The 19,473-nt window shown below is 29.1% G+C and overlaps 1 long non-coding RNA gene across 1 annotated transcript; it reads right to left on the minus strand.

Annotated features, from left to right (window-relative positions):
• Window positions 1–12,599: 12,599 nt before the first annotated feature.
• On the minus strand, window positions 12,600–15,480 carry LOC139906306 (uncharacterized). Its single transcript, XR_011781740.1, has 2 exons — window positions 13,059–15,480; window positions 12,600–12,995 (listed from the first exon to the last, which is right to left on the minus strand). It is a non-coding gene; the product is annotated as an uncharacterized lncRNA (long non-coding RNA).
• Between the last annotated feature and the right edge of the window lie 3,993 nt (window positions 15,481–19,473).

The raw sequence follows: 19,473 nt of genomic DNA on the forward strand, positions 1-19,473 counted from the left end.
ATAGTAAGTCTTTGTCAAAAAATTGTTTTTATATATTTAAAAGTTACCATGGTCTTGATGACCAAGCCTTAAAAAGGAAAAAAATCAGTAAAATCCATTCATAGGTTTGAATGTGACTCTTGGACAAACATATACATTGCATTTAATATATAAATTGAAGGTGTGTGCATAAAAAATCGAGCATGCATACAGGGAGTTACTGAGCCCAAATAATGTCATTCCTGGATGATTACTCATTGATCTCACCAATCAAAGAAAAGTTTCGATACATTTATTGAAAAGGAAGACATTTAAGACGCCAAACCAAAGTCTTGAGTTGAGGACTCATCTTTAACAAAGAGCGTGTGAAGTTCAAGCTCAGACAGGTAGTCTTCTAGAGGCTAAAGTAATCGTTGGGTCTAACTGGTAGCATTTTAAAAAAGAAACCAAAAATCAACATGGTAACCTGACAATTTGAAGAATGTTTTAGAGAAGTGCAGTTTAGGTTTCCATGACATTTCAATAGATCAGCTACAAACAGCTGTAACAAGGGGGAGATGTAGAAATAAATAAACAAAAACTGAGTGTAGGAATTACCCAGATGTTGATCCTCGAATATACTATAATTCTAAGTCCAACTAGGAATGCAATTATAACTCCGCAACAAATCTTCAGGCTTACTTCGGGTTTTTTATGACCACATGTTAATGTTCAATCGGATTTCGTATACATCAATGATAGCTTGTACGTAGTAGAATAAGAAGTTCAGGAAACTCTTCAGGAATTAAATAATATTGACAGCAGCTTAGAAAAAGAAAACTCACTCATCAATTGGCTAACTTTAAACAAACAAGGGAGCTAAAATCTACTCATCACGTAATATTATGTTGCTTTTCTCACGGTGTCATTAATATTCTTTCATTCTTGAAAAGATGACATCAAAGTACTGAGTAGCTACATGGGATGATGCTCATAAAAATGGAGAGTAAATCTAATGGTTTGTTGAGGAGGTGCTCGGTACTACCACAAGTAATTAATAAGAGCATAAGACCTGTAACATATGGTTAATTGAAGGACAATCAAAGAGGTCAAATACCCGGTATAAATATGAAGAAAGATACATACATCACATAGGTTTATATAGATATACTAATTAATAACTTAAAGAAAAACAGAATATGTAGATGAAATTAATAGTTAGAATATCTTTAGTTTCTATCGTCCATGTTATGTAACAAAAAAGAGTGCATTGATTTTTTTTTCGAAGAGTTAATTCTAATTTTTAACATGTTTTTGCGTGTGTCAACCAACTACTATAAATACAGGTGGTTTTGAATTTAAGAATATACATTTTTATTTTTACTGTAAAGAAGGTAAGTAATCCATTTTACATATTAATACAAACTTGTTTAATTATCTTCGTAAATTTGTTTTGTAGTCCATAATGAAAGGAACGCTTTTAACTCTAGCCTTTATGGCAACCTGCTTATCACTTTCTCAAGCAACATTAATTCTGCCAGCTCTCACAATCGGTGGTGGAGCTCTGGCCGGATTAGCTATTCTCAAAGTAGCTGCCATTAAGGGTGGTATTATTGGAGCTCTTATCGCTAGTGGAAGTGGACGAGGAGGTAGACGTGGAGGTAGACGTGGTGGTGGACGTGGAGGTAGACGTGGAGGTAGACGTGGAGGTTCACTTAGATATTTTGGAAAACGTTCCATCGATGACTTTGAATCTGTTTTACTCTCTGCCTCTCAACACGATGCTTCTGACTGTGCCAAAAAATTAGTCTGTGAAGTGAGTGGGCTTACTTTGGAGGATATTAACTCTGAAGAAACCATGATAGCACGTTTATTCAATCCCGATCATTTGGACGTCACGAAAGCCACAGTTGAATTTGATTTAGCTGCTCAAATTGGAAAACATGTTGGAATTCAACAATGCTCAATAATCTATCAAAGATGTCCTCACAGTAGACGTAAATTGATTGACATTTTCAGAGATCCCCGATTGGGAAATGAATTTTAAGTATTAACTGTAATATATCCAATCTTTATACCAACTTTAGAATGTATCAAATTTATACATAAATGTATAATTAATTGTAGCATATCCAATTTTTTTACCAAACTTTGTATGTATCCTCATGAAAATCAGATTTATATAAAGAGAAAATATATCATCAACCAAATTAATTGATATGTATGTAGTTTATTGATTTGAAGACAAAATGAAACCCAATTCAATCATAGAAAAAAAATATATTATATATATGCATATATTTTTTAAGAGATAAGAACTTACATTATTACTAAATAATAGAAGTTGAGACCTTTTCAAAACTCAGATATGTTTTTTAAATCTTAATAACACAATTTGAATTATAGTAGCTGATTATATATTTATGTTATACTTTTTTTTTTGCAAACATTTTTTATTATATAATTATTACCAGAAGTATTTATTTACCTCACTTGGAGATCAGCCCTACAAAATAATTCACCAAAAGGCATTAAAACAAAGTTAAATAAAATCTGAAACTTATCACACTGAGCAAATTGAGTATATATTTTGTACGTGAGAAAAAGAGCTATCAAAATATTTTACACGAATAACCCTTAAAGTAAAGAGTTTTTTGTCTTTTTTTATAATTTGATCGAGATGTACGACATAAAAATTACCTCATAAGAGAATGCAAATTTTGATTATTCTACTTATTTTCTACTTATAAGTAGATTCATGACTTTTTTGTTCAACAGTTGACTGAATTTTTCAATGGATAAACACTACTAAAAAAATAATTATAAAAAAATTATTGAAGACAGATTTGACACAAAATAACCAATTACAGATTATTAATCAGCAACGTCCAATACAAATGTAATATAATTAAATATGGAACATAAACTGATATTTTATCATAACTTGTATAATTAAGTGAGGAAGTTCTAAACCTGTTTACACCATATTATACTTTAACATCTTTAGCTGATTAAGCTAGTAGCTTAAACTGCAAAACTTTAGTACTCAATAATTCTTATATGCTAAATTAATATTTAGTGTTTCAGTTAATCATACATAATAATTGATTTTATCTACAAAATTCTTTAAAATCTTATTTAGCTGTCAACAACCACAACCACATATCTAGGTATATGAACTTTAAGGAGAACAAAAGATGTATTATATATTTTGTTTATCTGAATTTGGGATTAAAAAATCTTTAGATTGAACAGCCCAAAAATTATTTACTTTTTTATATGATGAAGTATGTCTCATTGCAATTGGCCATTGACCTTTTTGATATAACACAATGCGACTTCTTCATTTCGGACCACTTGAAAGATAAGGTCCGCGCCAACAGACCAGCGTCGATTGAATACCTCAAAAATAGAATTTGTGAAGCTATTGAGGGCATACATGAGTCACTTTGCAATTTTTTTATCATAAAGTGGATACGGACTTGTAAGCGTAGCTGTGGCGGCTATTTTGCTGATACTGTTTTGCATTAATAATGCCCTACGTTTATCTTTATATTGAAATAAACATCTGATCATTTATCTCAAAAAATGCAATTTTTCATTGAATATCATAATAACAACTCTTATTGGAAACCCCTTTATTATAACCATTTCAACAATATATAAAATAAAATTTTATTTTATATGACCAAGAAGGTGCAATGGGCTAACAAATATTCATAAAACATTAGAATACAAATAATGAAGCATAGTGTTTAATAATGTTTTTTATTATCAATAATTAATTATCATAATCCACTTTAATTAGACTGAGAAACAAATAATATTATCTTTGAAATAGCTCCATTGTGATTTGGACTAGATAACAAGCACAACTACTTGTGTCTAACGTAAGAAGAAGATAACTTGAAGCATATTTGTTGCTCATCAACATAAAAGTATACTAAAATTATTTTTCTTAAAATTGAATGTGCATTACTTTTGTAAAGTACCATAAATTTTCCCCTTTTTCTATCAACAAGTTATTCTTATTAGCTTAGTGGAAGCGCCGTAAATTGTATTTGAAGTAATTAAAACTGAAAATCACACTAAAAGAATACGAAATTAAAGGACTTTATTTGAAAGTTCATATAGGGACTAAAATAAATATCTTAATCCAAATAAAGATTATTAGCTATAGCTATAATTCTAGGGTATCTTGAAAAAAATTGAATATAAATTCAGGGAATAAATTTGAATAGTCTCCTTTTCTAGATTTGTGATCAAGATTATGTCTATGTTTTGTAATATTAATTACTATAGTCAGAGTAAGAATTTATAATAGTTTCCTAAAAAATATACAGCTGTATTTTACAAGACCTTTTTTTAGTGAAATATTAGATAAAAGGAACATTATTTAATGTAAAAAAATTGAAATGAAATAATTATCTTTTGCAATAAAAAAGTAATTATCATGGTCCAATTTTATTGGCTTTATTCTTTTTAGAAAAAAATGAATTACATATTTTTCCCTCTCAATTTAAAGCCATAGCCTTTAGCTAATATATTTTAGGACGCAATTTTCCATTGGTGATTAACTAGTTCCCATTCAGACTGTTAAGATTCGTCTAATAGATAATTTTTGTTCTTACCAAATAATTCCATCGATCAATTGAAGTCCTGGCATAGTTTAGAGCAACTTGGGTATTGTAAGATAATTACGATTCTCATCAATATATCCATATATTTATGTTTGTACTTTGTTTTTGAGCAGTGGTTTCTGAGCAAACAAAAGAAGCAAGGTTACTTATGACAAAAAATTGAATCGAAAAAAAGAAATTGAAGAATGAATATATACTTATACTTATATGCCATGCCCCATGGATATATACAAAATCATCTATGTATATAAATCTGATCTCCTTACAAGTACGGCTTCATTGATATCCATTCTAATATAATCAACTCAAGTATTACAAAACAACCATTCAAAAAAAGTAGGGTTTTTTTAGAAAACTAGATAAAAATAAAAATATCAAAGGAAATACTTGTTCTTCAGGCTGATCTCTTTAGAGAAGTCTCTGAATGGACTCAAATTCAGTTCAAATAATTTTTACTGGGCCTTCCCTTACTCTACTTTGCAAGAGAAGGCGGTGATCAAACATATTAATTTTTAAGTTGTTTTTCCCTTTGACCCTTCTGTTTGAGGGATTTGGATCTGATTTTAATACATAATTTTAATGGCGACCCATACGATAAAGTTATATTAGGTATTAAATTATGTTGTGTTTGGTGTTCAAAACTCAATACATCCCTTATTGTTGTAGTAAATTATAAATTATTGTGTTTTCATTGAAAGACTATAGTTCTCAAGAAGGATATTTAGCTCAAGATGTAAAATTTATTCATCTCTTATTGAATCTAATAGGAAAAGAAGAAATTTTTATGGTTCCAAATAAAACTTTGCGATTAGAATTTAGTTAGATTCAAAATTATGCTTAAAAAAATAATAAATTTTTATAGTGCATTTTTAAATATATTTAAGGTTTTGATAGGATACAAAGTTACTTTTGTTAAATAAAAAACCATTAATAATAATATTATTTGAATGAGTTAGCCATTTGATACAAAATCCAACTTTTTTGATTCGCTCTTTCATAATATGCTCTAAATTAAAAATCGAAATTAGAAACTTTCAGATTTTAGGACTATTAGAATAAGATGATATGATTTTATTTCTAAGTAATTTGTACACTAAATTTTTAAGAGACAACACATTATTGAGAAACAAATTCCTCTTCATGAATAAAAATTTTACGTAAAAACATCGAAAACTACAAAAAAATATATATATTTTGACAAACACATAAAATGAAAACCCTACAGGTACGAAAAAGAAACTCATATTGAAAGCAATTTACTCTATGCTTGGAATGATATTGTCACATTGGTCCATGTCGCTCAAAGCTACTCTGACATTATTCAGAACCTGAAAGTTAACTGTCATACAGTATACAAGGTCAGAAAGCTTCTGGAGGATGGAGAAAGACCAATAAAACATAAATTTCTGATCCAAAGAATTTTGGTTTCCCCAGTCATCTTATCTCAATCCTGTGAGTTTTTATGAGGCTACTATGTGGTAGCATATTGAGTTCAAAGGCTTTAAAGTCGACTCTAACAACTTGGTCAGGAAGCTGTAATGTAAGCTGATGGAAATTAAATTCATCAATGATAATCTTCAGTATGTAAATTAAAAAAAAGAGTTTAAAATTTTTCTGTACAACCTAAATTATGATCTTTTGCACAAGGTTATTTGAACAACAATCAAAGTGGTCAAATACCAATTTTCAAATACCCGATATAAATATATACAAAACAAACATCACAAAGAGGGTAGTTTGTTTCGATATACAAATTAATAACTTAAAGAATGATATATATATATATGAAATTAACAGTTAGAACATCTGTAGTTTCTATCGTCCATATTATGTAACAATAAAGAGTGCGTTGATTTTTTTTTCCACGAGTAAATTCTAATTTTTAACATGTTTTTGCGTGTGTCAACCAACTCCAATAAATACAAGTGATTTTGAATTTCAGAAAAGTCATTTTTGTTTTTACTGTAAAGAAGGTAAGTAATCCATTTTACATATTAATATAAACTTGTTTAATTATCTTCGTAAATTTGTTTTGTAGTCCATAATGAAAGGAACGCTTTTAACTCTAGCCTTTATGGCAACCTGCTTATCACTTTCTCAAGCAACATTAATTCTGCCAGCTCTCACAATCGGTGGTGGAGCTCTGGCCGGATTAGCTATTCTCAAAGTAGCTGCCATTAAGGGTGGTATTATTGGAGCTCTTATCGCTAGTGGAAGTGGACGAGGAGATAGACGTGGAGGTAGACGTGGTGGTGGACGTGGAGGTAGACGTGGAGGTTCACTTAGATATTTTGGAAAACGTTCCATCGATGACTTTGAATCTGTTTTACTCTCTGCCTCTCAACACGATGCTTCTGACTGTGCCAAAAAATTAGTCTGTGAAGTGAGTGGACTTACTTTGGAGGATATTAACTCTGAAGAAACCATGATAGCAAGTTTATTCAATCCCGATCATTTGGACGTTACGAAAGCCACAGTTGAATTTGATTTAGCTGCTCAAGTTGGAAAACATGTTGGAATTCAACAATGCTCAATAATCTATCAAAGATGTCCTCACAGTAGACGTAAATTGATTGACATTTTCAGAGATCCCCGATTGGGAAATGAATTTTAAGTATTAACTGTAGCATATCCAGTTTTTATACCAAATTTTGTATGTATCCTCATGAAAATCAGATTTATATATATTACAAACCAACTAATTTGATATGTTAATTAATTCATTGCAAACAAAATGAAACTCAATTAAGCGATTAGAAAAATATATTATACTAAAATATGCATATATTTTTTCTCATATATTTTTAAAAAATTTCCAAACTTTTTGGATCTTCTGTTCCTAGTCTCATTGATAAAAATCTACTTTACATGATAAATAACAGAAGGGGAGACCTTGTCAAAATTCACATTTGTTTTCCCAATGTTAATGCCACAATTTGAATTATCTTAACTGATGATATATTTAAGTTAAAGAAAATCTGAGACTGATTGCAATCTGATCAAATTGAGCGTATATTTTGTAAATGAGAAAATCACCTATCAAAAATATTTTATGCAAAATAACTAAAAATGTATTTTTAGTATCTATATTTACAAAGTAAAGAGTTTTTATCTTTGTTCATAACTTAATCGAGATGTGCAACCTAAAAACGACCTCGTAAGAGAATGCAATTTGGTTATGAAATTTTTCCACAATACCACATTTTTTTTTGCAATAGCCGTTATCGAAATACGTACAAAATTGTAAAAAGAACCGCCATAGTTGATATTAACATACACTTTAGTAGAAAAAAGGTCTTAATTCTAAGTAGATTGATGACTTTTTTGTTCAAAAAAAAATCTTGATAACAGATTTGATACAAAATAACAAATTAGAGATTATTAATCAGCAACGTCCAATACAAATGTAATATAATTAAATATAGAACATAAATGATATTTTATAATAACTTGTGTAATTTATGGATGAAGTTCTAAGCCTTTTCACACAATATCATACATTAACATCTTAAGCTGATAAATCTAGTAGCTTAAACTACGAAACTTTAATACCAATAAATTCTTATATACTAGATTAGTATTTAGTGTTTCAGTTAATCATACAAAACAATTGATTTTATCTTCAAAATTCTTTCAAATCTTATTTAGTTGTCTACAACCACAAACCCATATCAATGTATACGATTCTTAAGGAGAACAAAAGTTGTATAATATATTTTGTTTATCTGAATTTTGGATTAAAAATACTTTAGATTGAAAAACCCTAAAAATGTTTAAGTTTTATTATGATGAAATAAATTTCATAACAAATTAACAAGACCTTTATTTTACGGAGTAAAATAAACTCCAACTTCCTTTCTATGCGTTAGACGGAAACCATACGATGATTTCGATTTAATTTTTCAGAAGTATCAATTTTTATAATATAGTAGGCCATATATTCACAGTTGAATAAGCCTTCACCCTCAAAAACAAGTGAATCTAAGGTTCATTTATTTCTTCACTAAATGTTTGATATGCAACATATTGTAGTACATCATTAGATTTAATAAACAGTGACACACACCTAATCATCAGGTATCATCATGTATACAAAAACTTTACCAATTATCTTTGGAATTTGTATATCATAAACCTTCTTATTAAATGCGAGCTCCATCTAACGTAAAAGAGAGTGCATTAAAAAAGAGCTCCCTTTTTAATATTAGTAGTAAAAAGAAATAAATAATTCTTCCAATAGATGGATTTAGTAAGGTGTATCTTCTGTTGTATAAGTTTGTTGAATTTACACTAGATGAAGTCAGAAAGATAACATTTCTTAATAAAAAAAACCTCATTTAACAGTTTGTGATTGTTTAAGCGCTTGTCTAAGATTGTACCAGGAAAGAGAAAATACGAAATATTTGAGTTTTTGTTCGATAAAGTCGAAAACACACGTAAGACGATTTACAACGATCAATTTTGGTTAATCGATTCCATTCCAGTAATTTTGAAATCAAAAATAGCATTGTTTTGATTGTCATGGAGATAAACATTGACAAAAAAAAATTTAATTAATATTAACTTTATTAATGATCCTTCATTTTTCTGGATTTTTGTATTATTAAACACATTTTGTAAGAACTATACTCAAATAAATTTATGGATCATTTAAAAAAAAACTATAATGACCAAAACCTACTGTTTTTGAAAATTGTAATGCTCATTTTTTTGTCCTATGGTTTAAATGGTTACATATTGTAATTGTGTATTTAGTCACTCGTCTTTAAAAAATCCTGGTTGTTTGTTTTTTTAACTTTTCTGCCTTCTGTTTTGGTCTTATATTATTATTATTTAAACCACATCTTTTATTTATAGGTATTTACGTCATCAATTTTTTGTTGTTGGTTTGCTCAATATATAAACAATCCATGCTTAAAAATTAGTATGCTTAGAGAATTTGTAATACTCCATTAAGAATGAATAAATTAATCTTTAAAAAAATGATGAAAATTGCAATTTGTAAGCAAAATCTTAAAAATAACCTCATAATATGTTGCTTGAATTGTTTTTTGTTATTAATATGTATAATTCTAAAATATCACTTATGGTACCACGACAATTGCCCAATGGTAAATTGACCTGAGCGGAATATTGTCAGCAAAAGACCAACTTTGTAGTTACCTTTGAACATACAAAGTCAATTAAAAATATGAAACACTAAAAGACAATTTAGTTTTTTGCAAAAAAAAAATGCATCACTTACTTTTATCAGTAAAAGGCTTAATTTGCAATATTAAACTCCAAATAACATATTTTTTGGCAATTTTAAATAGTATTTGATTAAAAATAAAGGAGGATGACTAAAGTTCATATTTATCTTTAACAAAAACAATCTCATCTCTATTATCATTCACAAGTTCATAGAGAAGACAAGTTTCACCATTGTATTTTAGATTCTTAGAAAATGCAAAGAATGAAAAAAGTAAGCTGAATAAACTTGTGTCTCTAATGATCTTATGTTCCAAAGCCCACTTAGTTTAAAAATTTTTAGTGTTTCCAAAAATTGAGGATAAAATTTTATGTGTACCACCTTGATCAATTTTACTAGTACCATCATATACATTTATTAACTATAATTCAATGTTAATTTTATTATTGATCCGTTTTGTAGTAAGGGGAGGTGAAGTAAGTTGATAAACGAGTTCTTTTTACATCCTCAAAAGGTTCAGAACCATCTATGTTGGGTTATATTTTGCAACTAAGTAGCCAAAAGGATTAGCTAACAAAGTGTACTTATGCATGTATATGAAATTCTTTTTCATTTTTCAATTATATAAACATTGGCAAATGTATCAACTTACCTCGGGGTAGGTGTTAGCTAATACATGTCATGGGAAAAGTTGATACATGTAATTGAATGACTGATTAAGATAAAAAACAATTTAGAAAAATTGATATATTGACGATATGAACATTATCAAGTCTATTCAAATTTATTCCATAATTAGGTATATATCACACACCTATATCATACACTGTCATGGCTTTATAAAGACAATTTTAATTTTATTCATATTACTTTCCAAATACAAAAATATTTCACTTAGCTCAGATAATAATCATAATTTAAACAATAAATTATCCTTTTTATTCACATTTTATTGGTTTTTTTGTTAAGAATAGAACATGATACCTTGCAATGTATATTTTTGAATTGTTTTTGTTGGGATATAGGTAGTAAGTAACTATAGGAGAGACTTCACTTATTGTTGACGATTTGCCATTTTGTATTGGACTACATGAATTTTTGAAGAATTGGACGGCAAAGATTCTTTACTCTTGGTTGGCATTTTATATTCAGTAATTTCAAAAGGTACGTAATATCATAGTTTAAGGGGAATATAACCATGTTTTTAAAGACTGATAGATTATATAGAATTAAAGCTTGAAATATTGGTTGGCTGGAATGCTGAGACAACTTATAGATTGAGATTCTTTTCCTGGATTCCTTTCGGTAGGCGTCCATGCAATGATTGAAGTAATTTTTAAGTGGAACATAGCAGGTAACATCCAGTGGCTGTAGTCTATATGCAGTACTTAGCATATAATTTAATGAGAAGTTAAAATAGTGTACCCATCAATATGTTACAAGTAAAGAGCTTGGAATTATCAATATTTCTCTCATATTTAGTGGGGTATCAACTTACACGGGGATAGTGAATTGCCCCACATTATCCTTTTGGAACTATTCTTTTTTTTTTTTCATTGATATGTTTTGTTAGTTTTCGCAGATATCATTTATAATAAAAAACATGTTTTCTTTGTTTTAAAAAAAATGAACAAACATATGTCCTTGAGAAAAAATAAATAGCTCAGGAATGTTTTATCAAGTACTCGCATAATTTATGTTTGAAAATTGTTCTTTGAGCTTGAAAAATAAATATCTTATTGTTAGGCCCGGTTGTACTAAGCTAAAGCTTTAAAACAAAGCAGGGTTGTGGAGTCGGAGACGGTGCTTTTTCTGTTGGAGTCAGAGTCGGAGTGAGTAGTGGGATAATTTGGAACGACCCCGACTCCGGCTACAATAATTATAATAGTTTATTTAAATAAAACTAATTTATAATCTAAGGCTTACGTTGAGTATTGTTATGGGTTTTTCCTAAATGATTATAAAAGCTAGGTGAGGAAATTGTTGCAGTGAGAGATTACGAGTTCATAAATTATGTACAAAAACTTATGAATGTAGTATCAATATACGTAGATAGATTTTGATCCATTTCATTTGTTATTCATCTTTCTTTTTTGTTCTTTTTTTTTTAATTTTTTGTATGTCCAGATAAATTGGGAAAATCTTTAAAGGTTAATAACGAGTAAACTAAATGGGTTGGAACTATTTTTTTTTTTATAATTTACATGCTACATTCAATGATCATTCAATTATTTATAACGAAATCCGCCTCGCTTGAAAACTTTATGAGAATGACGGTATTAATTATGTGTAGCAAAGAAAAGACATACTAAAGTTAAATGTTTTATTGTGTTGACAAGTAAATTTTACTTGAATCTACTTGTTTTTCTAATGTAGCAGTTCTGTCCTTGACTAAAACTTAAACTTTGTTCTTAATAATATAGAAAATAACTCCATAAGAAATAATCAGTGCCTCTCTGTTTTTAATGAGTGCATTAACACCTAACTACTCAATACTTAAATGTTCTCTCCTCAAGAATAAAAAAATAATAATAAGAGCTTAATAAAATAAAATATTATATAATTTGAGGGTCCGCGGAAAACTTTAACTCGTTGCTAAAAACTATTATTTTTATTCTAGTTTTCGATAATACCTATTGCCCAGCTTTGCTTTTCTGATGGATTTCCAACATTAAAATTGATATAATTTTCAATGATGGATAATTGATAACAAAAGTTGCATCTTGCTTTCAATGTTGCAAAAAAGATTCAGCTGTCAATATCACTTCTCCAAGTACTGTATCCCAAAAAATGAATTTCGTACAAACTACTTTCAGTCTAATATTTATTTATATTTTTGAAAATATTAATAAAGCAATGTTTGTCTGTATCGATGTTTGTTGACTCCTCCTTTTTGAGGGTGTCCTTAAAATCTGGAAAAGTAATACTGCACGCATTTTTTAGTTGGAAGAATACAATTGTACAAGATAGTAATTTGAGAGCTTCCAAATTTTGGAGCACAAAAATTACTAACGTGGCATTTTCTTTCTCTAAACAAGGTACATTCTTTTTTTTAAAAGGAGAACTGTTGCGGCTTAAGATGATAATTTGCATAGTTATTTAGCCCTACGTCAGTGAAATGGGGTATTATACACATTGAGATTTAAAAAAGCAGCTTATTTCCACTCCGAATCTATATTTTATCAACAATACTTTTCTATATGCTCCTGAAACAGTAAATCGGATTATATGCAATATTATTATTGTTTACTATTTATTTGTATATTTACCAATTTTTAATTGGGGTTTAGTCACTTAATAAACTGTTTTACTTCAAAGTCGATCCTTTGGTTTTCCGTTTGATTTCTTGGATTCATCTGCTTTTCGATATGAAAACTGAAGCAAATACGAATAATTACAAAAATATAGTTTTTTAATTATTATTTTACATAATATCTCATCAAAAACTAATGGTTACTAATTTGATTCCCAAAATTTACATAAAATAATGATTATTTCATAAAAAAAATTATTAAAAAAGAAATCCGATATGAGACACCATGCATTACATTTACAATAATTTTTCCCTAAAAAAACAATTGCTGCACCGACTGCATGAGTTTAGAAAACGTATGTTCACGTTCAGTTTGTGCTAAATTTCTTTCTTCTCTGTTTTCGAGTATTACAGTCACAAATTATTTTACTATGATATTTTATAAAACTATAAGACTCAAGACATAAATTCATACTGTCGTTTTTTGTATCTTGACGGATAAACTTTATATATATATATTTTTGCAAATAACTGTAAATTTTTGAAAAAAAATGTAAGAAACTACAGGTTTTTGAAAAGTTTTGGAAAAAAATGTAATATTTAAAATTGAATTTTTGAAATTTTTGGTGAACAGGTGTGATTTTGAATAACTATAGATTTTTTGAGGGTTTTTTTTCAAAAAATTTAAACATTGAAATTTCATTTTTAATTGATATTTGAAATTTTATTTACACATTTTTTTCAAATAAATTAATTTTCTGTGAATAGCTATGGATTTTTGAAATTTTTTGGCCAAAAATTTAATATTTGAAATTTTATTTCCAAAATTTTTTTTTTTTGTGAACAACTGTAAAACTGTAAAAAATTTCATTTTTGAAATTTCGTATTTGATCTTTTTTTTTCCATCCTCCCCAAAAAAAAGAAACTTCCCTGACCTTTGAAACAATATTTTCAGTACTTCTATCTTAAAATTAAAGATAGGACGGAAACAAACTTTCTCGGATCTGGGGCGGTTCGAATCTATATTATCTACAATTTTAAAGATTTTAATATAGGGTAATTTCATATATTACGATTGATACGCATTTTATCCTAGCCAAACTCCATCAAACAAATTTTTAACACCACTTCTATACATTCGTTTCTGTTTAGCATTCAACTACTTTGCTGAAATAACAATATCAACAGACCAAATAACAGACCTACTTCCATACATGTGAAGTCGGATAAAATGTTAACAATTAAAAATCTTAATAACTGTATTCAAATCACTTAAAATTATTTATCTGCGATTCAACATTTCAAATTATTATAAGCCTACTGCATATCTGTTAAATTAAATTATATCAGATAATCAGGTATTTGTGGAGTAATTCGTTGAAACATTAGTGATGAAGCACGATGTTTCCTCCTTTAAAAAAAAGTGTATTTTTTTGTCAGTTGTGAATGTTTTTTGCTTATTTTCATGCTGTTAAAATTTTGTTAGTGGAGTTTGTCTAGAGCCAAATGTGCATAAATCGTATCGTGTGAAATTAAGTTATGTTAAAATCTTTATTATAAATCAACCTTAATATTAGAGGCTAGATTTCCAACTTCTAACACCTTATCTGAAACAAATGAATCAAAGCTCATTTGTTAGTTTATTCCATTAATTTCTAAAAATTATGATTTTTTTAGGATAATTACAATTTTGTTTCGAACTATGTCTATTTGTAAAATAAAATTATTATTAGCTGTATAATTTTATTTTACTATATTTATATTTATATTACCCCCCCCGCATAATAAAAGCGTCATTACGGCACTGAAACTTAAAAACACCGTTTATTTATACTGCTCCTTCTGATGATATATTTTGTCTATGAAAAAAGAAGATTTTTTTTAGTTACTGCATAATAATATTTTTTTGTCTATTTTTCATAAAAAATACCATGTTCTAAACAAAATTGTATAATATAAAATCATTTAATTTGATACTTAGATAAAATTAATATGTTTTGTGTGAAAAAAAAATTAAAAATGTTTCCTTGAACCGATTTATCATGAAACATTTTACCATCAACTAATCTATCAAATTTGAAAAATTTGCTAGATAAAATTTTTAACTTTCCTGCATATTTTAGATTGGTTATACAAAGATTACGTAGAAGTTATCTTTTATTTTCAATTTTATTAATCAATTGATCACATCATGTTATCTATTGATAACAAATTAAGTAAGAAAATATTTTATGACCAATGTAGAAACAAAATCATATATAGTTTTTGTTTGAACGGTATGGAACTTTAAATATATATATATATAACAATACTAGCAAATATTGAAATTGCAGTGTTTAGAGGTAGCCAGAAGTTACAATATAAAGAAAATAATTATTTGGTTTTGAGTAGATCAAAACTAAACTACATATTCATATTAAACCAATATAAACTGGTCCAAGAGGAATTTATTTTACAAAAGTATTGGATATATTGGAGAATTTGACTTGTTATATGTCACTGACAAGAAAAAAGTTCTGGAAATACATTCCTATATCTAATTTAATAAGCTATAGATAAAAATAAATCTTGGATGGCAAAAACATTCATAAAATTTAGTATATGCATTTGAATTCATGTGTATAAATGCATACTAAAATTCTCTAATAAGGAATGGAAGTAACAACAAATATTGAGTAAAATAATAAATACCAAATTGATTCTGTACTTTAAAATTTTATCAAATTTTTAAACATAACATATTAGTTGATGAATTTATGCTTTATAAGAAATTTGATCATTTTACGATAAATATAATAGTATAATCTTATTACCTAATTAGAAGGTACTATGCAATGAAAATTTCTTTAAAAAGAAGTATTTCTATAACAAAAACATTTAATTCTGTAACTTTTTCTAAAATTCCGTTATTATGCAGTTCGCTGAGTAAAGCATTTTTTTCCCACAGAGATAACATGTTTTAGTATAAATGGGCAGAAGAAGAATATCTTCAGCTTTTGGGTGGAGTTAGATTCATTAACTTTTTTGTTTATCAGAGGGTATATTAGCATTAGGTACAAGTTATGTCCCTCCCCCCCTACATTTCAGAAGGCCTCAATATACCTTCATAATGTAGATATGAATAACATATGACGTTGGAGTGGCTCAAATACTAGTATTATGAACTATTTTAAACAAGTAAATTATATAATAATTCTGTGTTTTTATTGAGCTCTGCTTCTTGATCGGAAACAATATCGTTCAGCTAAGTAATGGTTGGAAAGTGTTATGGGAACTCCGCTTCATAAAACCAATAAAAATAATAATATACGATGAACGTTTGAAAAGTACGTGCAACCTACAAGTGCTGGTGTGTTTCATGGTTATGTAGCATCTCTTGGGGAAAAAACACACGAACTTTCACTCGGATTGGAATATTACTGTCTGTTTGATTCGAGGAATCGGTCGGAAAATGATGGTGAGTGTCTTTGGGATTCGCAAGGAATGATCCTCATAGAATATTTGGAAAAATGGTTAAACATATTATTCAACATTATTGGAAAGAACAACACCCAAGATTGGCCCAGCAAAAAGTTATTTCCATCATGACAATGCACCAACTCACACCTCAGGAGTTCTGATCGCAAAATTAATGGAAATAGAGTTCCAACTCGAGATGCACACAGAACTAGCAATCTGATGCACCTTCACTCTTCTGCCATCCATCACCATATCAAGGAGTTTCCTAATTATTTCTGGAGTAGTCACCTCCTCACGCCTTCCAGAACGTTCAACATCACTTGTGCCCACATAGTCACTCCAAAAAATTTGAAACCAAATATAAACGGTAATAAACGAAGGCACAGAGTCCCCACAATGTTTGTCAAGCTTCTTCTCAGTTTGCTGAAGGGGTTTTCCTTTCATAAAGTAATGTTTAATCAACACACGAAATTCTTTGTTATCATTTTTTGAAAATCACTCCGCTTCCCTGATTCAAACTAAGGTCAAACAAAAAGAAATAAACTGATATGGATAAAGATTGGTGTGTGTTCTTCCAAGAGATGCTACTAAATCAACATCACCTCGATACGCGCTAGTATCTTTGACTTTGCACGGGTTTTTCTAATTACCCTAGTATGATTTAAAAAAATCCAATTTTGAACTAAAAAAAACGTGTTTTCTTTTTTTAAGCCCGGGACTTGTCATATTGTTTTAGGGTTCTTTAATAAGTAGATGGCTCATAAACTACTTGATAGACTACTTTTTTTAGACAAAGGATTGAACATCATATATTATTTTACGTTAAAGTGAATATGGTTCTATTGATAAAGCTCTGAAGTATCTGACCCAAACAATTTCTTGCGGAATATCAATCCAAGCATAAGCTAATCCTTGCTGACTATTGCAATAACATTGGATCTTCACTCCATTCACGCCAAACGTGGTAAATTTAAGGAATTCCAATGAGAAAATATTTGGACAACCCCTATGTTTTCACAGACATTTGAATACGTCAACATAAAAAAATATATATATTGCTGTAGTTAAGTACCGAGACTGTTGTCAGATTTTAATATATTTTATAATATTAAATAAAAAATTAAAAAAGCAGGAAATTGAATGAATGCCATAAAAATATGACTTTGGTTTTAAAAAATGTCTTTTATAAATGAGACAATAAATTTGAAATATTTTCTTTTTTTTGCTTTTATTACTTACATTCGGGCAAAATTGAAGAAATCATCTACCCTAATAGGCATACTCAATTTTAAACAGACAACAACATCATATTGCTGTTGGTAAAAGAACAAATCCGTGGGTATAAATATTTAGATATTATCAAATTGGTATAATAAGACGTATTAAATGACCATACCAATTTACAAAATGTATATAAGCAATTCAACTATTTTAAATTTCTATTAACCAGTTATATCCTAATATATAAATGATTTGAAATAGACAAGTTGTAAAATAAGAAGGCATTTAGTTAAGTATATAATTCATCCCGCAATAATTGCTTAGGGTTGAAATAATTAAAGAAACAAATTATATTTTCTTCCAATTCATTCTCTTAAAAAATCTGATTATGAAATTAGATATTCTGGACATAAAAAGAGAAACCCCTAATCAGATTTTGATAGATACATAGTAAATAGTTGTACTCCTTCATTCTTAATGGAAAGATGCTTCCAAGTCTAGTAAACTAACAACCCATAGAGTAACGTAGAGTTCAGTGGACAAAGTGCTCGAGAGATGTGATACTCTTGAACTCAATGTGCGTATGTTCGATTCACGGTCGCTCCTAGAAAAGGAAATGTACTTTATATTACAATTTATTTCCCTAAATACATTAAGATATTAACAAATGTTTTGCTCTTACATGAGGGGAGCCATAGCAAAATCAATCACTCAAACATCTCCAGCTTCAAACATTGCATCCAACCTGGCCCTAAATCTGGTACAGTCCTTGATGAGGAACTCTTTGTCAATGTTGATCACTGCCTCGACTATGAAATTCCACAGTATTCAACAGTCTTATAAGCACGTTTATTGAACTTTCTCTTCAATAATCCCAACACATAGTAGTGAGCTAGTAGGTTATATGTACATTCATTTATATGGTGTATTCCATTAATTTATTATTAGCTATAAGCCCTAAACGTAGTATTAATTGTTTCTAAGCCATGAGACAACTTGAAAGCCTCGGCCATATCGTAAATAGTTGATTTGGGTAACTTCGCTAACTCAATAATATCTGTAGCGGTCTTTTTGGCATGGAGGTGCACAATAATGGCAGCATAGCGTTTGCCTTCGGAGGACATCTCAAAGATTTGTATTTTTATTTTACACAAATTTGTCAGCTAAATCTGATAACACAGTTGCATAAGTATATATCTTAGGCTTGCCATGATATTGAGGTCTAAACAAGTTCCGGATTTATAATCCCACCCCCATTTACATTTTATTTGTGGACTTCAAAGGCAAGTCCTGGGTCAGATGGAGTAATTGTATTAGTGTTGAGTCTGGCCTTATTTAGATCTGCAGTTCTGTTTAGTTCTGTCCTGCATAGTAGTCCTAAAAATATATAAAGTTATGCCCTGGATGACGTACCTCAACTGTATTTATTCTTTTTTATCCGTTCTAGTATGGACAGTCCGAAGGACCGATGTTCTTAAGACTGAACTGGACCGAATAAATAAGGACCGACACAGCAATAATTATATACTATAATTTTGCCTTATATATAACGAGTGACTCTCCATCAACCAATTAAAGGAACAGAAAAAAAGTAAAACAGCACTCATACTCAAGGCTGGCTTTACTGTGAACAGGGTATATGGCAAATAGAAATGGGCGGAGCCGTTTTCGTTTATGTGTATCCTTCGCTGTGTGAAGATTTCCAGACACCCCTTCGGACTTGTTTGTACCCTAGATTGTCTGTCAGGATT

This window comes from Lepeophtheirus salmonis, chromosome 9, assembly GCF_016086655.4.
Source record: "Lepeophtheirus salmonis chromosome 9, UVic_Lsal_1.4, whole genome shotgun sequence".
NCBI classification, from domain to species: domain Eukaryota; kingdom Metazoa; phylum Arthropoda; class Copepoda; order Siphonostomatoida; family Caligidae; genus Lepeophtheirus; species Lepeophtheirus salmonis.